A 21,290-nucleotide genomic window follows, 5' to 3' on the forward strand; every position below is an offset into this window, starting at 1 on the left:
TTGTCATATTACTAGGAGCAATTACTGATGAAAAAATTATTTGTTTTCAGGTGACTGGTTCTTAACAGTCTAAAATCTGGAAATTTGTTAAGATCCCTTTTCTATATCACTTTCAGTGCACATTTAGTATTGTGGTATCAGGATTCAGAACAGATAATTTCGGTACTAAATTATCATATTCATAGATCGAATTCTTTAACAGGTGAAATATATTTGTTTTGAGAAGACTGATTCTTTGCAAGCCAAAAAAAGAAGAACATAGACAATGCGGGAATAAAATGTAAAAGGATTCCAGTCTTTTCTGCTGATTAGTTTTGCTGATATTCAAATAAAATTGATACACTTGTCAAAAAGTCTCAGGAGTTGATCATATCCTGCTCCTTCTCCCAGCGTTCTGTGTCTGTCTGTAAAGCCAAGTTCACACTACCGTATTATCAGTCCGAGTGCTGCTCATGAAAAAATGATTGCACTTGTTATTAGTAATCGGGTTGTTCACTTCACCTACTTTTTTTTGCTTGGTAGAAACAGGCAGTACAAAATGAGTGCTCACTGCGTAGAAAAGAATCATAGCAATAAGGAGAAAAAGAAACTATGCGTGGACAGGCACATCCCAAAATATAACATTTTTATTCAGTAATACGAAAAAATACTAGATACAGACAAATTAAAAGTAATTAATAACATGCACAAAAACAATGTGCCACAATGAGAATAAGGGTACATACCCATATGTGTGAAAAAAAATGTTCCGATATCTGGACCGAAAAAACGGACGAGTGTCATGCGAGTGTCATCCATATGACATGCGTATGCAATCAGCATGCAAAGTGATTTTAACAAGAACTTTTACATACAGCAGTTCTCTGTCATTTACACATTGTTTCTGTAAAATCACAGCAGGATCCAACAGGAGAGAAGAGATGGATTACATAAAGTAAATACAAATAGAATAGGTAGATGTAGAGATGTCAGTGACAAATACAATTAGTACAGTGTGTGTACATTACTGGACTTGCATTTAATTAATAAAAGATTATTTGGGGAAAAAAATGGCATTGGCTCCCATGCAATTTTCAAAACCAGCAGAGTGAAAGCCGACAACTAGGGGGAGATGTTTATAGCCTGGGAAGGGGGTAATACCCATGGAGCTTCCCATGCTATTCATATCATCTCACAGCTGTTTACTTAGCCTTTACTGGCTATTAAAATAGGGGAGACCAAAAAAATGACGTAGGGTCCCCCTATAATTAATAACCAGCAAAGGCTATGCAGACAGCTGCGGGCTAATATTAATAGCCTATGAAGGGGCCTTGGATATTAACCCCTTTGGCTAAAAACATCACCTCTCAGCCGCCCCAGAAAAGGCACATCTGTAAGATGTGTCAATTCTGGCTTTTAGCCTCGCTCTTCCCATTTGCCATGTAGTGGTGGCAAGAGGGATAATAATTGGGGGGGTTGATATTTGATATCACCGTTAGGTGACATCAAGCCCCAAGGTTAGTAATGGAGAGGTGTCAATAAGACGCCCCCATTACTAACCCCATAGTCACACTGTAAGAAAACACAGACACCAAGAATAAAGTCCTTTATTTGAAATAATTACACAGAAGACTCCTTTAATATTCTTAATTAAGCCATACGTATGACCTCACCTAATTTCTGTGAAGCCCTCAATCTCCTGTAATAAAAGTAAAATAAAAAAACAACAATATACCATACCTGTTTGTTGTTCTGTCCCACGCCGTAATCCATATCTGGGGGATATACAATTTGCAACCCGGACGGTGCCAAGATGCAACCACCCTGGCTGAAAACCACAGGTGAATGAGCTGCTTGCAACTCAGCTTCAGTGACTAGCGATAACATCACTGAAGCTGTCCTCCCTCACAGCCTGAACTGCGGTGACCTCTCGACCATGGGAAAATGCCAGTGATAAGGTGACCACAGTTCATGCTCAGTGTCTTCACAACACATTACCGTGAGAATTTTTCCTTTGTATATCCCTTGTAATAATCTAGTTGCCCATCCTTGAACTGATTCTAACTTCTGATTACCCTTTTTAAATTGTGGAACCCAAAACTGGATCCCATATTCTAAATGTGGCCTTGCAAGTGATTTATAATGGGGTAATAATATGTTGGGATTGCGGAATTTTATCTCTGTTTTTATGCGTACATCCTAAAGTCTTGTTTGCTTTTGCGGCTGCTGCTTGACATTGAGTACTGCTGCTCATCTTACTTGTAACCAGAATACCCAAGTCGTTCTGCTGTTCTGTAGTCCTGAGTATACTCCCATCTAATTTATATGTAGCAATAGGATTACTCCATCCTAGGTGCATTACTTTACATTTATCTACATGAAACCTTATTTGCCAAGTGTTTGCCCATTCAGACATTTTATTCAGATCGTTTTGCAATATTGTAATGTCAGATTTTAATGACCACACTGTCACCTGGAGCGCGTCCTTTAGCCCCCATGCCTCGCTCCCCACAGGCACCTGGAGCGCATCTTTTTGCCCACATGCTGCGCACCCCGCAGGTTTGAAAGAGCATTTAGTGCCACATTCAAAGACCCGCTTCCACACAGATTTTGCTTGAGAAAGACTACTAACGCCAAAACGTTGCAGGAGTATATCTGTTTACACCAGGTTCATTTTTTTGTTTTTGTTATGTGGTGGTGTCGCCTCATTTCTTTTAACTATTGGTTAATAAATTTATCATATGAGTGCCGAAGTTTTTTGCATTACTATTTGGACTATTTTCTTCAGAGCACCATAACCTTATTAGACAGTGAGCACCCCTTATATATTCTAACAGATTTTAATGTCCAACATAGTTTAGTGTCGTCAGCAAAGACTTACACTTTACTCTCAATCCCATCCACAAAGTCATTAATAAAGATGTTAAAAAGAATTGGTCCTAGCACAGTAACAAATATTCATTATGAATTACTTTGCTGAAAATTTAATGGGAACACATAATACAATGTAACGCCAAGTCAATCACACCTCTGTGATGTCAACCTGTCCAGTTATGAAGCAACACCAATTGCGAATAAATTTCTCCTGCTGCTGTCCAAATGGAACAGACAACGGGTAGAAATGATAGGCAATTAGCAAGACAACCTCTATAAAGGAGTGTTTCTGCAGGTGGTGACCATAAACCATTTCCTTTTTGGCTGTTGTTTTGGTCACTTTTGCATTTTGTAATTGCTGTCACCCCTAGAGCAGGGTTCCCCAACTCCAGTCCTCAAGGCCCACTAACAGATCATGTTTTCAGGATTTCCTTAGTATTGCCGAGGTGATAATTGCATCACCTGTGCAATACAAAGGAAATCCTGAAAGCATGACCTGTTGGTGGGCTTTGAGGACTGGAGTTGGGGAACCCTGCCCTAGAGGTACAGTAGCCTGAGGTGGTGTCTACAACCCACAGAAGTTTCTCAGGTAGTGCAGCTCATCCAGGATGGCACATCAATGCAAGCTGTGGCAAGAAGGTTAGCTGTGTCTGACAGCACAGTGTCCAGAGCAAGTAGCAGATACCAGGAGATAGGGCAGTACCTCAAGAGACATGGCGGGGGCCATGGGAGGGTAACAACCTAGAAGCAGGACCACTACCTCTTCCTTTCTTCAAGGAGGAACATGAGGAGCAGTGACACAGCCCTACAAAATTACCTCCAGCAGCCCACATCCATGTGTCTGCTCAAACTGTCAGAAACAGTCTCCATGAGGGTCCGACGTCCACAAGTGTGTATTGTGCTTACAGCCCAACACCATGCAGGGTGATTTTGCTTTTCCATGGTGCATACAATTTTTGGTGGGGAAAATCATTCATATGTTTCATATTTATATATGTTATTTTCCTGCCTGAATGTTTCAAATACAAAAACATTTCAAAAAGTATAATAACTCTCATCATCTGATGAAGACAACCCATAATCAAAACAGACCCAACCAGGTGGTAGGCGTCGAGTTTCCCCCACTGCACAGGGGGAATCTCAAGCCATGTCTCCCTTTCCACTGCAGCCGCAGAGATTCCTGCTCAGCAGAGACATTGGTCCCGGCGTCTTGCTCAGGCTGATGCTAGGCATCTGCTTGCTCCTTCTGGCTCTGATATAACACCATGCTTGAGTCAGCAGCAAGCAGCCTCTTCTGGGACTAAGTCCTGTCTTTTGCTTGCTGAGCATGTCCATGGGAAAGTATAGACTCAAATGCTTATGGTGTATATGATGATGGAAATTGTCTCTTCAGGAGGAAGAGGACTAGAACTCTAGTGCCACCTATTGGAAGTAGCAATCCAAAAAGTCAATGTCGACCCTTTAACGAGCCTTGTTACATGACTTAGGATAAAAGCCAAGCCAGAATCTCAGTTTGCAGACACTGTGTTTTGAGGTATAGGAGGACGTCTTAGGAGGGTTGATCCTACTGACAGATTCCCTTTAAACAGGTTGCCCTATAAGGAAAACCTTTTGTTCATATGACCTATTAAGGGAATGTGGATGTCATAGGAATGGACTCCATCTTTGTGTTTAGACCCAGTATGTAATAATTTAACTTATTACATACTGGGTCTAATTAACCAATCAATCCTGCCGATATCAGCGACATTGACCTTTCTTCTTAAGAAAGTTCTAGTTCTCTTCCTCTTTGAAGAGACAATTTGCATAAATAGCATATTTCCCAGAGGAGCATTGTGGCTTTAAGTCTCCTCATCTCGACATGCTAAGCATGTCATTCTCCGCAAGGAGAATTGATACTTCTTGGATATGATGATGGATGCATGTATCTGGTGACTGACTCATTATAAAACCCCTACCCTTGGTTGTCTCTGTTGTTAGGGTCTTGTGGTTAGAGTCAGTGCCTGTCAGTTGCTAGGCTATACACCACAGTGCATCCCAGTCCTCTGCACTCGCTAGCGTCCGATTGTGCCTCTCTGCTCAGGGCACTGTCGTACTGCGCCAGGTAGCAGTAGCTGCCGGGGGGCGCTGTGCGCAACTCTAGCGCTTTCCTCCCCACACTGGGTGGTTAGTGATGTCCGCCGAAGCAGTACTGTGCGCACTTTGTGCGATTATATATTCCTTTTGCTGGCACCACAGCCACGGCGCCGAGCGCTGATGGTCTAGAGGAACTCTAGCCCTGTGCCTCTAAGACAGAGTTCTGTGACCTTTAACTAGCGCTCACCCAGCCGAGCTCTGTGAGTTCAACAGGCTTCGGCGTTTGTTTTAGTGGCTGTGTGAGGTAGCAGAGTATGCTCCTGAGCACACCGGGTCAGTGGTTAACCCGCCGCTGTGCATTTTGTATTCCGCCATTAATAAGCAGCAGTTTACCATCTCTGCACGGTGGACTCTGGGCTGCGAACTCACCTAGCCTCTACTTTATATTAGGTGCGTTCCGCAAGCCCTAACACCTGGAAATTAGCTTATCATGCGCAGCTTCTCTAATCCACAGTGATCAGTTGTTATTAGAAGGAAAGCCATATGTGGCCACACCGGTCATTGTTAGAGGGACAGTATATAAAGTTATGTCAGCCATTTAAATGAATGGCAATCCATGGATTTGCTCGGTCTGCCAAATCCTATACCAACTTTGTCCATGTATTATTATCAAATTATAAAATTAACTTAAGAAGAAGGGTCAATGTCGCTGATATCGGCAGGATTGGTTGATTTTAACTTATTACATATTGGGTCTTGTCGGGATCCCTCAGATTACTCTTTCATCTGAAGGACCGATGTTCTTAGGTGTGAAGCATCATATGTCTCTAATTAAATCAGCTCCGTCGAGAAGAACTACACAGACACCAGCTGTATAAAACCACTCGGGATGCCTCTCAAGACGCCTCTGGCTTATCAGTTAGGCTTCCGTCTTTTATAGTAAAGAATTTAAACATTTTACAGACATGCGCAGTACAAATGATTTTACAACTTGTTTTCGACAAAGAAAGTCATTTAGGCGAAAAAGCAGAGGTATTTGACCTTGGTTCACAAGGGAGATGTCTGAGACATCTCCTCGAAGAACAGATAAGGTTTTAAACAAGAGAATGCAACATAGACAGAACTCAATTTAACTCCTTCAGTTCCTATCATTCCCCCCTTTGACATCTTCATTTTCCACAATCTGGAACACTGGATCCTGCAACAACAGCGGATAGTGGCTCGTTCACCAGGTACTATCCCAGGCCGACGGGTTGCCCAAGGGAGACAGGTCTTCTACCTTCTCCATCCCCCAGATACTGAAGCCACGTCCATCATTGCAAGAGTACGCTCCTTCATGCCAGAAATGAGATGTCAATCTAGGACTCAAAGGAATAATAGTTAAATTCTTGTTGTTTACAGTCAAACTTCCTTATCTATTTCTACATCTTTTCTTGCATACAGAGATACACCAAAAAACAAGTTTCAATAGCACATATATTACGAAGATACAAACAACAATACGTAATAGACTTAGTATAATCCCAGTTATCCAGCCTCCAATACCCTTAAACCAATTAGCTGGATTAAGAAAGGAGAATGTATCTGACCACCAACTATCCTTAGTACGATCATTGTCTTTATTGTACTGATCTCTAAGTTTTTGAACATCCTCTATTTTTGATCTTAACTTTAAACTACTGTTGGGATCTATATAATGACAGCAAGCTGGTCCGATGACTTGACACATACCTCCTTGCGCTGCAGTTAAATAATCTAATACTATGGTATGCTGATTAGTGACTATGATGAGCTGATTTTGGACAGCAACGGTGGTGTTCAATATATCCAATATATCCCATATTTGGTCATCTAAGTAATCTGTAGCCCTGACTAATTTATCCCACATTTGAGTAATCATAGGATAAATAAAAATAGAGCTGACAATTTTATTGGCCACACTCATCTGCACTATATGTGGTCTCCCAGAGAGGCGAGGTGTATTGTCAGCAGCTCTTTTGTACAACGTGTGTTTAGGTATGCTCTGAGTATTCAACTGGTCATTCGGAATAACAAAGGTAGCTGGAGTCAAACGACCCAGAGTACAAGCACCTTTTACCCCTACTGGCAACCATTTATATGCATTGTCTCCACATACCCAGTACATGTCACTAGGTAGGTCCCATAGGGCTGAATGTTGTAATACCAGTCTATGAACTAAATCTATGAACGCAGATACATTCTGAACCATACACCAATTTGGAAGTTGTCCTAAAGGGCTACAATACCCTACATCGGGATTTCCACAGGTGGGAGTTCCTTTCTCATATCCAGATGACTCGTTGCAAGGTATATTACCTGAAATATTAAAACAAGTTTCATTATTGCCCTGGGGAAATAAATTGGAATACTCCCAGGACGTGTTATGCAACCTTCTTTCTAGCAGTATTGGTTTGAAGGCATCAGTAGAGTGGGAAGTTACATTAAAACTAACTTGTAGACCATACATTGGAATTTGCCCCAGGTAGGTTAATCGAGTTCTATTCCTGGGTACCCAAGCCCCCCCTTTATATGCCAGATATTGAAGGTATGTATTACTTCCTGAAAGATTACCCTGCCACCAAGGGTATCCTACCCATCCCACAATAGGTATACCAACAGTTGTGTTCCATAACTTCACATTATTTGTGGCATTATTAGCAAGTGTATCAGAACAACTGGTCCAGGCAAATAATTCCTCGGGTGGCACAGGAATAACAAGGAACGGAATACTAGTGGCCGATACTGGTGAATGTGTGCAGATCCAGCAAATGATTTGACCAATCATTCAGTAAATTTTCATGATGTTGTATAAACTTATTATTCAAGGACATTGGAGAATTTAGATTGTCCCACGCAGCTACCATTATTACAGATAATGCAACAAAACCAAACCAAAACATTATGCACTCTTATGCTTTGTTAATTCCTGTGGCTAGTTTGCAATGCGATGCGTGGATCCAGGTTGGTCGTCCTTCCAACTTAACAGAAGTAGGCGTTGTTAGGAGTACTTGGTAAGGTCCTTGATATCGGGGTTCAAGGGTCTTTCTGGAGTGTTTCTTGACATATACGTAATAATCACCAGGTTGTAGACAGTGATTCCTTCCACACTATCTGGATCTGGAGTGGAAGAGAAAACTAGAGAATGCATTTGAGTTAAATGCTTTTGCAACTGGATTACATAACTTGCCAAATTATCCACATTAAGTGTTAAGACCTGTGGGTAGTACAACCCTGTGTTCGGTGGTCTTCCAAACAGTATCTCGAAGGGTGACAGTTTAGTTTTCCCCGTGGGTGTGTACCTTACTGAGAATAATGCTAATGGGAGACACTCTGGCCATGGTCTATGGGTCTGCTCCATGGTTTTCTGTATTTTCAATTTCAGTGTCCCGTTCATTCTTTCTACCTTCCCTGAACTCTGTGGGTGGTAGGGTGTATGAAATGCCTGTTCTACACCTATCATTTGCATGACATTTTGCATTACCTCAGCAGTAAAGTGTGTACCTCTGTCTGATTCAATTGTTTCAGGGACACCGAATCGTGGTACTAGTTCCATCACCAGTTTCTTTGCAGTGGCTCGAGCTGTAGCCGTTTTCACCGGGTAGGCCTCTGGCCATCCAGAGAAGAGATCTACACATACTAGGATATTTGCATACACTCCTACCTTGGTAGCTGTATGTCGTCAATCTGCCGTCTCTGAAACGGGTAGAGAGGCCTAGGTGTCGCTTTCTTAGGGACTTTTACTGTTTTACCTGGGTTGTGCTGTGCACAGATGAGGCATGATTGTACAAGTTTCGCGGCTGCGCAACTGAAGCCAGGAGCGATCCAGAAGGCATCTACCATGGCACACATGTGACTTTTTGAGGTGTGAGTGGGGCCATGTGCTGCTTGCGCCATGATTGGGAACAGGGACTTTGGTGGGCACATTTTATCCTTATTCTCCCATACTCCATTTGAGTTCAGCTCAGCTCCCAGTCTCCCCCGGTGTACCTTCTCTGTTTGGGCAGCCTTTTGCTGGAGGGATTTCAGGACATCTAGACCCAATGTGGCTGGAATACGCTGACTCCCCGCCACCGTCCACTGCTCTCTCTAGGCCGCCTTGTGCTATTTTAGCAGCCTCGTTTGCCCTTCTATTGCCCTCTACCTCCACGGAGTCACCTTTGTGTGTGCTTTTACCTTGACAATGCCAACCTGGACTGGTAACATCAATGCCTCCATCAATTGTTTCACCAGCTCTGCATTTTTAATGGGCTTCGAATCTGTGAAAATATTAGCGACTTTACCTGCAGCGGCTCTACACGCCTCAGTGAGTGCCTTCAACTCTGCCTCCTGTGCCGACATGTGAGGAGAGAGTGGTTCCGCTCGGATTACCTCATGTGAGGATACTACTGCATATCCAGTGTAGAATCGTCCATCCTGGTGGTATCTGGGGCCATCTACAAAAAAGAAACTCAAAGTCTGCATTAGGAACAGGTTTTTCATGAATGTGTGCAAACCCACTGACTCATCAGTTCTATGCAGACATGTTCATGCGTCATGTCAAAGTATCCTTCCTCACTTGCCAATACGGTCACCAATTCCCCCTTTTCTGAATCCACAGGCAGGAGGGTGGCTGGATTCAGAACGTTACATCTTTTGAGGAGTGACATACTCAGGAATTAGTAGAGCACACTCAAGTCAGAGCTGTCTGGCCATAGACAGATGTTTTGGTTGAACTTGTAGGAGTATGGCATGGATGTCATGTGGGGAATAGATTGTCAAAAGAAACGTCAGTGTCATCTCACATGCCTTTCCTATTACGTCTCCACTTTTTTCCTTGTGCTCCAGCATACATGACAGGTCGTTTTATTGTCCTTGTTTGCTCAATTTCTTTAGCTACCTTAAGGAGGTCTTTCGGATCTACATGTCTCCATTCATGTCTGGCTGTCTGTACTGCGTCTCGTAAGTCTTTGTTCATACCGTCAATGAATGCATTCACCAGTATTCTAACATCAAGTGGGTTTATGCAAATGTACCCCATGTCTGCCCATTTCAGCTGTAACCGTCCAAGGTATATCTCTACTCTCTCTCCTCTTTGCTGTGTCACATTAGTCAGGAGTACAGACTGCTCTGATTGTTCCACTGCAGCCCATTGTCTTAGTGACTCACAGTACGTCTCCCCAGATCGTGCAGATTTATCATCCATGCCCCAAGCCTGATTCTTTGTCACATCTGTGTGTGTCTTAATTATATGATCTAGTGCGTCACCTGCCTTTAAACTCATCAACCTCTCTAGGTCTGCCCAGGTACACTTATATGTCTGCTGTACTTCCTTTATGTGTCTGTAAAACGGGAATGGTTGGTCTTCAGGGGCAGGCAGCTGCTTCAGCAAAGCTAGCTGGTCAGAGGGGCTCCAGGGATAATACACCTGTATCTTTCTTATTCTAGTCACACTTCTAGGTCCTCATGGGGTTGGCCGTCTGATGTCTACTGTCAGCTTACTCCTCAAGGGCCAATGTCCCCACTACCCACTATCCACACTATTATGTCAGCTTCTTATGATCTTGTCTGGATAGGATTTAGTGCAATTCTCTTAGGTCAGTAGCACAGGTCACACAAGTAGCTATTCAGTCTGGGTTTGTCTGAGTCTGACCACAGTGTTTACAAGTCCATCTGTTTTGTCTGGGTCTCTGGTTACACTTTGTCAATCAAACATTCATAATACACCTTCCACACTGCTGCACATTCTCAAGCATCATTTATTCACTTGCTATTTTCTTCCCTTGTCTGTGCCTTTTTGTACATCCAAACATTCACACTCTGGTATTTTTGCCTTTTTCAATATTTGTCCCACTTGTTTTACTGCTTCCTTCCTTCTCTGTCTCTTGTAATTTGACACAATTTGCTATACAAATCAATCACACAACTAGAAGCAGGTTCAAACACATTAATGACCAAGCAATCACTTACAATTCCCTTCTAAATTAGGCACCATATCTTACTTTTAACTTCCAATCTTCAATTAAGTACTGTTGCTTTAAAATGCACAAATCTTTCAGCGTGTACCTTACGGATAGAATTACAGAGAATTTTGAGCACAGCTCACACTCAGCAGAGATAAGAGCGAAGGGAGAAGAAAAACTACGCAGCGGTATCATTCCCCCTCCCATCAGAATGCAGCGTCGTCCTTCACAGAATTCTGTAGTTCTTTAGACTTATCAAAATCAATTTCTACAAAGAAACTCAAAATCACGGGATTTCACTGTAAGGGCAGATAACTGTATAATGAGATTAACCATGCCTTGCCCTTTTTCTGGCCAAATGCATTCAGGAAACTTTACAATGTAATGCCACATATAACACGAACTATATCATTACTCAATTACTCATCTCTCATCTTATTCAGAGGTTCTCATAGACATATATACAAGGATTCACACAGCCTGCCTATCTTGCACTTTGGATTTGATTAATACTTTTTCCAGGTTCTTTGCTGCACTACTTCCATATCTATCCTCAATTATATCACATAACCGATTTCCTTCTTCAGGTATCTTTCCCTGACTGTTCCCCATCTTATCTTTTATTCTTATCCTGTCTCTCTTGTTGTCTTCCTGTTAGTCCCCTGCCTTAGGTGGTGTATTGGGTAAGCTCAAGACTAGGCTCTACTATACCTCGTTACCTTCTTCCTAAGGTGCTAACAGGCTAAATGGAGTGTCTGTTCCTCGGTGTACTACGTGTTTCGTGTACTTATATGCTATGTAGCATCCGAACAGAAATACTCCCACAACACACAGGATTGTAAATAAAGTGTCCATCTACTGGGGTTCTTCAGTCATATCCTGTCACAGGCTCATTTCACAGTCCTGTGCTCATTCGGTCACACTCTTATCTGTCACAAGGTTTATTCGTAAAGGGTGTTGATTTAAGCTTAGGCGGTGACCTCCCCGAAAGGACGCTGTCACATGGCCCAGTTAGGCAATATCACCACTCTTTGAACGAATACCTACTGTGCAGCTTATTTTTCTACTTTCCACAACCTTTCAAATCAACGTAGCCATTCAACAACCTCCTCTATTTCTAGTGCGGAATCGTCTATTGTGAAAAACTTGTCCGTCCGGGCTGCGCAGTATGAACTGTTCACCCAGCCTTATATTCCGTAATGTCAGACCTCTCCCATTTTGATTTGCATCAGCTCTTTTTCTAAAAATAGCTGTGCACACACAGAACCTACAGTAACCTCTCATTCGAGCAGAAATTACATATGCGTGTCACACCCGATTTCCTCACAGTTCTTATATGGACCTGATTTTACGGCCCCCTCCTCTACTAGATTCCCCTTTATACGGACCTTAGTTATAATGATAGATTATGAAGAGCAGAGAAGAGAAAAATTGATCTCTTACCTGGCCAGGTGTTTAGGTCTGCTGTTCACAATTTCATCAGTAACTGGAGTGGTCTGTAGATCGGGTAGTCTTGGAGAGGTGCCTATATCAGGTCCCTGTTTCGGGCACCAGGAAACTGTCGGGATCCCTCAGATTACTCTTTCATCTGAAGGACCGATGTTCTTAGGTGTGAAGCATCATATGTCTCTAATTAAATCAGCTCCGTCGAGAAGAACTACACAGACACCAGCTGTATAAAACCACTCGGGATGCCTCTCAAGACGCCTCTGGCTTATCAGTTAGGCTTCCGTCTTTTATAGTATAGAATTTAAACATTTTACAGACATGCGCAGTACAAATGATTTTACAACTTGTTTTCGACAAAGAAAGTCATTTAGGCGAAAAAGCAGAGGTATTTGACCTTGGTTCACAAGGGAGATGTCTGAGACATCTCCTCGAAGAACAGATAAGGTTTTAAACAAGAGAATGCAACATAGACAGAACTCAATTTAACTCCTTCAGTTCCTATCAGTCTAAACACAAAGATGGAGTCCATTCCTATGACATCCACATCCCCTTAATAGGTCATATGAACAAGAGGTTTTCCTTATAGGGCAACCTGTTTAGAAGGAATCTGTCAGTAGGATCAACCCTCCTAAGACGTCTATATGGGTATTTAGGTCATATGAATCTGAATAAAATGATACCTTGATATTTGTGATCCAAAGTCTTAGGCCTCTTTCACACATCAGGTTTTCGCCGTCAGGCGCGATCCGGCGCTTTTGACAGAAACCGGATCCGGCGAAATGCAATGCCGGATCCGGTTTCCCCCCCATTGACTTGCATTTGCGCCGGATCGCGCCGGATGGCCATGCGTTTCATCCGGTTTTCGCCGCATCCGGCAATGTGTCGCGATCCGGCGTCTGGAAAAAACGGTGACTGTAACGTTTTTTGTCTCCGGCGAAAAAGCCGGACACGCCGGATCCGGCGCGTCCGGCTTTTCCACACAATGAAAGCCTATGAGCGCCGCAATGTGCCGGATCCGGCGAAAGCCGGATCTGGCGGCCGGATCCGGTTTTTTGGTCTGAGCATGCTCAGTAGCTCTGTCCACAAGACATATATAAAAGCAAGACAGTGGGACCCACAGCCACACCCAACATGCCACCCAAGACAGCAACCAGGCGCAGGAGAAGGCAGGAGACCACTGCAGCACCATCCGCACCACCACCACCCCAAATGGAGCAGCAAATAGAACATGCTGAGGAGGGGAGGCCAGCAGCAGATGAGAGACGGTAATTATCAAATAACCCATTCCTCCAAACTAGGGCTATTGAATATCAAGATATTCATTGGCCCTTTGTTTCTCTTTATTCAACAGCCGCCCAATAGATGCAGCAGCAGCAGCAGCAATGGCAGCAGCTGGAACACCACCCACAGGCATGGAGTGTGGCCACCAGGAAGACAGCACATCATCTTCTGGGAGCCCTCCCTCGCATCGTCAGCGTTTGATGGTAAGTTTTTATTTCCAAAATCCATCTTCTCTGTAATATATGTCTATTCATTGCCTTTTATTTCAAAACAGGAATCACAAGATGAAGAGGAGCTCCCAGAAGAAGAAGGAAGGGGTGGACAGACACCTGGAGTGGGCTCACAATTGGTAAGTATTTTGCATCAAACGCAGAAACACAACATCACACTACACACAACACATAGAAAACAATGTTCTGCAGACCACACACAGCAAACAAATGCCTACATCCAAAGACATAACATTTTTTGTTTTCTTCTCTAGTCTTCCCAATCTGGTGCTTGGCCAAGAGGTCCTCGCAGTGCCTCCCAGGGTCGTCGGCGACAGCAACGCGGCGGTCACCAGCGTGTAAGTATAAATATTTTTTCTTTGTTTTTTTGCACTTTTTATTTCATTTCTTTTGTGGAGGCTAATTATGTTATTTTTGTCTTTTTCTTTAACAGCCTTCACAGCGTGCTCCCGACTCTGACGGTGAGGATGGAGGGATTGATGTGGACCGCCTCATCGATCTCGTCAGAGAAAGGGAGCCACTCTGGAATATGGCTGACCGCCGCCACGCTGACCTGATCGTTACCCGACGACTCTGGGAGGAAATCTGTTCGCTCCTTGTTGGCCGCTGGGAGGACCTCGAAGCTCGGGCCCAGATTAAAGAGCGTAAGTATATACAGTACCGGTTGCTTGATGTAAACCAGTGTTTCCCGAACTCCAGTCCTCGTGGTCCCCACGGATCATGTGTTCAGGATTTCTATTTGCTATAGAAATCCTGAAAACATGACCCCTGGGGACCATGAGGACTGGAGTTTGGGAAACACTGATGTTGTATACTAACCACTCCTTTCTCGTTTCAGGGAACAGAATTGTGAATCGGTGGCGGTCTGTAAGAGATCGTTTCAAGAAGGAGTTCAATAAAGAGATGCGGGCCCCGAGTGGATCTGGAGGACGCAGGAGCAAGTACAAGTACGCAGAAGCCCTGTCGTTCCTCCGGGAAACAATGGTCACCAGAAGGTAAATATTACACACCACATGTGAAAAAAAATGTTATATGTAAATTTTTTTTTCAGCCAGGGCCATACCATTGCAGTATTTTAATTGTTTTTTTTTCTCTTTATTCCACAGCACGGTGAGCAGCACTCGGGAGCCGGCACGATTGGACCCTTCTGAGGCGATCCCTGAGGAGACCGGCACCGAGGGACACTTCGACCGCCCCGGTACATCTGCACCTTCCCAGCCTTCCCACACATTCGACCCATCTGTCCCATCCACCAGCACAGGAGCATCGTGGCCGCCTACATTACATGAAGCTGCTGGTGAGGAGATCGCTTTCCCTTTACCCCACCCTTCTGCCCCTGCCACCTCTAGTACACCTGCGGGTACTGGGCGGCAGCGGCAGAGGGGTCAGGAAAAGACTTATGCGCCAGAGTTCTTGCATCTGAATGCATCTTTCCAGAACTGTCTAAAAGTCTTGTCAGAGCAAATCTCCGCAGGCTATCAGCAGATCAACTCCAGCATTCTGGAGGTGAAGACACTTCTGCAAACCATGCATTCAGAAGCAAGATCTTCGCCAAACCACACCTTTTTCAGGTCTGTTGTGGAGCGCATGGAAATGCTCTCTCCTGCCCAGCAGATGCATGTAATGCATTCATGCCACGCTGCTCTCCAGCAAGTTACCTCCCAACCTCCTCCTCCTCCCACCACAGTAGTTCCTCCACCTGCACCCCCTCCAGCCACTTTCCATCCTCCCCCTCCTATTACATACCATCCACCTCCAGCCACTTTCCATCCTCCCCCTCCTATTACATACCATCCACCTCCGCAGCACCATCCACCTCCCCAGCACCATCCACCTCCCCAGCACCATCCACCTCCCCAGCACCATCCACCTCCCCAGCACCATCCACCTCCCCAGCACCAGCAACCTCCCCAGCACCAGCAACCTCACCAGTACCAGCAACCTCCACAGTACCTGCAAACTCCCCAGTACCAGCAACCTCCCCAGTACCAGACATCTCCCCACTTCCAGCAACCTGCCCCGTACCAGACATCTCCCCACTTCCAGCAACCTGCCCCGTACCAGACATCTCCCCACTTCCAGCAACCTGCCCCGTACCAAACTCCTTCCCCATACAACTTGCCATCAACATCATCTGCTCCTACAGTCCCTGCCCAACCCTCCACTCCACCACCCACCACCTCTTCTGCTTCCCACATGTCCACCCATTCTGTAGTTTTTTCCACACCTTCACCTCTAACTGTTCCTTCCCCACCACGATCCCAGTCCTCTCTCCACACTCCCAGTGTCGAAGTGTCCCGCAGCCCCTACAGCAGTATTTCCACCACACACTACACAGAATTATAATGTGTGTATTTAAATAAAAATGACCAGTTTTATGGTTTCAGTTTTATAGTTTCAAAGTTTTATTAAACAAGTTTATTAAAATTTTAAAAAAGTTTACTAAAAAAAACATTTTTCAATAAAAGTTAAATTATTTTACACTGGTTGTCTGTCATTTCTTTCTGCGGCGAAAAAGGTTAAATACAGGGTATTTAAAAGGTGAAATGGTATTCAAAACTAGGTATATAACTGTGGGTAAATTTTAGCTTTTTGCCACAGTTGTGTTCCTGGTTGTGTTTGAAGCAAAGTATTTCACCTAAAAAGTTGTGTTTATTGTTGGTGATTTCCTAACAATGTACACAACTTTTGTTAAAAGGTGAAATACTTTGCATAAAACACAACCAGGTACACACCTGTGGCCTAAAGCTAAAAATAGAGACCATGACAAGATAGCCAACTTTGGTTGGCAAAGGTATATACTGTTGGTACAGAAGGTACACAAGTTTGGTTAGGGCACAAATCTTTCACACTCTGTCATCCTGCCAGTGTACTCTGCCTTGAGGTGACATAAAGTATAGTGCAAAATTGTCCCTCATTACTGAAACCGTCACAGAACTTCTAGTGGTAATGTCATGGTAATCTTGCAAGGTGGTTTCTTCAGAGGTGTCCTCAATGGAAATGGGTTCCTTGCAGATAACAAAATTGTGGAGTACCACGCACGCTTTGATCACCTCGTCCACAGTTTCTGTCTTGAGGTTGATCGCAGTCAATAGGACCCGCCATTTGGCTGTCAGAATACCAAAGGTACATTCAACCATTCTTCTTGCTCTTGTGAGGCGGTAATTAAAAATGCGTTTTGGTCTTGTCAATCCTCTGCTAGAGTACGGTTTCAAAAGGTGTTCTGACAGCTGGAAGGCTTCATCCCCTACACAGACAAATGGCATAGGTGGACCAGATGTTTGTGGCAGCGGTCTAGGTGGTGGGAACTGGAAGGTGTTTCCATACAGTTTACGCCCCATGGCAGACAGTTTGAAAACTTGAGAGTCATTGGAGCGGCCATAGGCCCCAATATCAACCGCAATAAATTTGTATTCCGCGTCAGCGATGGCCATGAGGACAATTGAAAAATATTTCTTGTAATTGAAATATTCCGATCCCGATCCAGCTGGCTTTACAATGCGGATATGTTTCCCGTCCACAGCGCCCAAGCAGTTTGGAAACTGACATATCTGTTGAAACTTGTCAGCAATTTCAATCCACCTCTCTGTTGTGGGCTCTGGTAAAAACTCTTCAGCTAAGGAGTCCCACAGTGCACGGCATGTGTACTTCACAATTCCAGATATGGTGGAAATCCCGAGTCTGTACTGGAAATGCAGTGACGAAAGGGATTCTGCAGTTGCAAGAAATCTGTGGGGAATTAAAAAACAATAAATTAGTTTTAAATCACAGCATTACATACCAAAACTGACCTATAACACTTGGAGATACAAATTACCACCAACAAGATTGCAGTGAAAGTGTGCTCTGATGCGATCATATCCAATAAATGTGGCTTACCTTAAAGTCACCATCAGACGCTCTGCGGGTGAAACAGAGAAGCGGCAATAGGTGTCTGCTTTTCTTATGAGGTGTGCAATGCGCTCCACCAAGTAATCAAAATTCTCCATTTTCATCCTAACATATCCAAAAAATTTATCCGGGTTTCGTCGAAGGTCCATGCATAGTGTAGAATAGACCCCACGCGTCATTCTCTTGGCTGTGATGGGGTGGATCCACAAACGTCGTCTACGATGCCTAATGCGCTGCTGTCTCGCTCTCTCCTTCTCCAGAACAATCACCCTCAAACGATTTGCCTCCGCTGTAAAATCCGCCAAATTCTTCAAAATATTTCCAATGACAACATCCATCTTCGCCAGTAACTTGCTCTTCTCTCCAACCTGCACTTTCTCCTCTACAACCTGTCAAAGAAGGGCTGTAGGAACATGCTATATATAGTTTTCCAGTAGCCAATCCCGTTCAGAAGGCCACAAGGGTCAATTTTAAAAACCGGATCCGGCGTAATCCGTCGAAAAACGGATAGAAAAACGGATGAACCGGATGAGACGGATCCGGTTTTGTCTGTCCAGAAAAAGACGGATCCGCCAGAAAACCGGATCCGTCACATCCGGTTTTACGAAACATTTGCCGGATCCGGCGTTCCGGCACGACGCCGGATCGCGCCTGACGCCGAAAACCTGATGTGTGAAAGTAGCCTTATTCCTGAGAAAACCACCTTTTTATTATATGTTAATAAACTGTTAAGATCTATGGGCCGGACATAAAATCTCCCTGAGAATTTGCCTCCACAGGTTATTTTAATTGAAAGGGGTCATTACCAGTGTGAGACATGTGCTCTCATGTCTCACATTGGTAACACCCCTTTCATTTATAATAAGCTCTGGATGCAGATTGTCATGGAGATCTATGTCCAACCCATAGATCTTAACAGCTCATTTACATATTAAGAAAAACATGAATTTCTCTGGATTAAGAAATCATATCGCAGAAATCAAGGTGTCATTTTATTCAGATTCCTATGATTTACCTTCCCATGCAGGCGGCTTAGGAGGGTTGACCCTACTGACAGATTCACTTTAAAGCCAACCATTACATTTTTAGATTCTATATTTGCATAGATCTGCATTTCTGACTTAACCCCTTAACCCCCAAGGGTGGTTTGCACATTCATGACCGGGCCAATTTTTACAATTCTGACCACTGTCCCTTTATGAGGTAATAACTCTGAAACGCTTCCATGGATCCCAGTGATTCTGACACTGTTTTCTTGTGAAAACAAAAGTCCTCACACTGACACCGCACATTGCACTGATCTCTCGGCTGGGGTGATGAGACCCCTTTTTCCTTTGCCCCTGATGAACCCTCAGCATCTAGGAGGGGGAAACGCGACGGGCTGGGCCTCATATCTTCTGATGGCTGATAAGTATCAATGTTTTTTAATGCTGACAGACTGATGGATGGCAAAATGGTTTTCTGGTTATTAGTGCACCCTGCAATTTAGAGAGTGCCTTTACTGCCGTCCCTGTTTACATTTAGGACTATTATGTCCATTACTTATGTTTAATCAGCGTTTTTATGCCATTTATATATAATTATGCCATTAATTTCCATCTGGTGGATTTTCTGTGGTTATTTACCTAAAGTGCATTGATTGTGCATTACTGTGGTTGCATTTTGCATTTTTTCTGTGTAAACGTTTTTTCTTTTGGGGCTATATTCGGTCTGTCATTGTATGCAGCATAAGCCTTTTTTACTACAAGATAAGTCATTGAAAGCTGCAAGACAAAGCATTTTTTACTACGAGATAAAATTAGGGTGGGCTTATATGCCCACAACCCTACTACGAGACAAGTTTACACCTTAAGAGGCGATATATAGTTTCTCCACCAGGGGTTATTTTCGGGTATTTATTGTGTGTTTGTGTTTTTTCTGTGTATCCTTGTCGTGGACTAGGGTTTTTCAGGGTGTTATAGGGTTACCGACGTTGAGCGGGGGAGCCACATCGTCAACAAGTAGGGTGCCAACCTCCGCGGCCAGGAAGGGACTTGTTAGGGCCTATTAGGGCGAGTGTAGTGGCCCTGAGTATTTACTATTCTCTGTCTAGTGTTTGTGTTAATTATCACCATGTACCCTATGAACTGGGATTGTCCAGGTTTTAATTATTGAATAAAAGTAAAGTTTTAGGGGTCATTTTCTTGTTGCTACCTTGGTTTACTGTTTTCTTGTGACATATTGTACTTCATGTTAGTTGTAAAATTTCATTCAAATAACTTGCGTTTATTTGGGAAAAAAATGGAAATTTGGCGAAAATTTTGAAAATTTTGCAATTTTCCAACTTTGAATTTTTATGCCCTTAAATCACAGAGATATGTGTTGTGAGTTCATTTTCCCCTTCACCATTGAGGTATGATGAACTCCCTCTTCTGGTGAAGGAAGGTAGTGAGGCTGATTACAAAGCACCTGAGCAGAATGATGATGACTGGGTGACTGGAATCGCTGACTGGATATAAGGCAGCCGACGCCCTTCTGCCTTGCGGGTGATTTCTCTGAGGGATTCTTGGAGACCAGTCTGATTCCTGCTCCTCAAAAGCTAAGTTTTTCTGCTCTGCTTTTTGCATTTGTGTTTTGATTTTGTTTTGCCTTGTTCTTCTGATTTCTGCCTTTCCCTGCTGGGTGAGCTGAATTCCTTTTTGGTCTGTCTTCAGAAAATACCTTGAGTACTGATATAGTCTTTTTGAAGCCTAGCATCTTCAGGGCTTTTTCCCTATCAGTCTGTTGGCTCTTGTTTTTGAGAGGGTTTTGGCGGATTGCAGACAACAGCTTTTCTATCCTGTCCTATATAGTTAGCTTGGGCCCCATCATTTGCTCAGCCTATCTTTCTATCTGTGTGAGTGTTTTTTCATCTTGCTTCACCGTCATTATATGTTGGGGGCTGCCTATTGCTTTGGGGTCTGCTCTGGGGCAGTTTAGATTTCCCTTTCTGTCTTTAGGCTATGTAGTTCTCCGGCTGTGATCGAGGGGTCTAGGGCACCGTAGGAGCCCCCCACGGCTACTGTTAGTTGTTGTTGTTAGGTTCAGGGGTCTGCAATCCGATAGCTGCCAACTTCTCTGGTTTTCTGGACTTAGCTAGTATTTCTGTTTTTGCCTCCTACGGTGACTCATTCATAACAGATATGGCACACAAAAAACTTAATAAGTAACATTTCACATATGTTTACTTTACATCAGCACAATTTTGGAGCCAACATTTTTTTTTGTTAGGAAGTTATAACGGTTAAAAGTTGACCAGCGATTTCTCATTTTTGCAACACCATTTTATTTTTACGGACCACATCACATTTGAAGGCACTTTGAGTGGTCTATATGATAGAAAATACCCAAAAGTGTCACCATTCTAAAAACTGCATCCCTCAAGGTGCTCAAAAGGGTAACAGGAGAAATTGGACTGCAAAAGTTATTGTGCAATTTGTCCTGAGTATGCTGATACCTGATATGTGGGGAGAACCACTGTTTCGGCGCATGGCAGAGCTCAGAAAGGAAGGAGCGCCGTTTGACTTTTTCA

The sequence above is a fragment of the Dendrobates tinctorius genome, unplaced genomic scaffold (assembly GCF_039654945.1).
Source record: "Dendrobates tinctorius isolate UK_male_01 unplaced genomic scaffold, ASM3965494v1 ptg000021l, whole genome shotgun sequence".
In the NCBI taxonomy this organism is placed as follows: domain Eukaryota; kingdom Metazoa; phylum Chordata; class Amphibia; order Anura; family Dendrobatidae; genus Dendrobates; species Dendrobates tinctorius.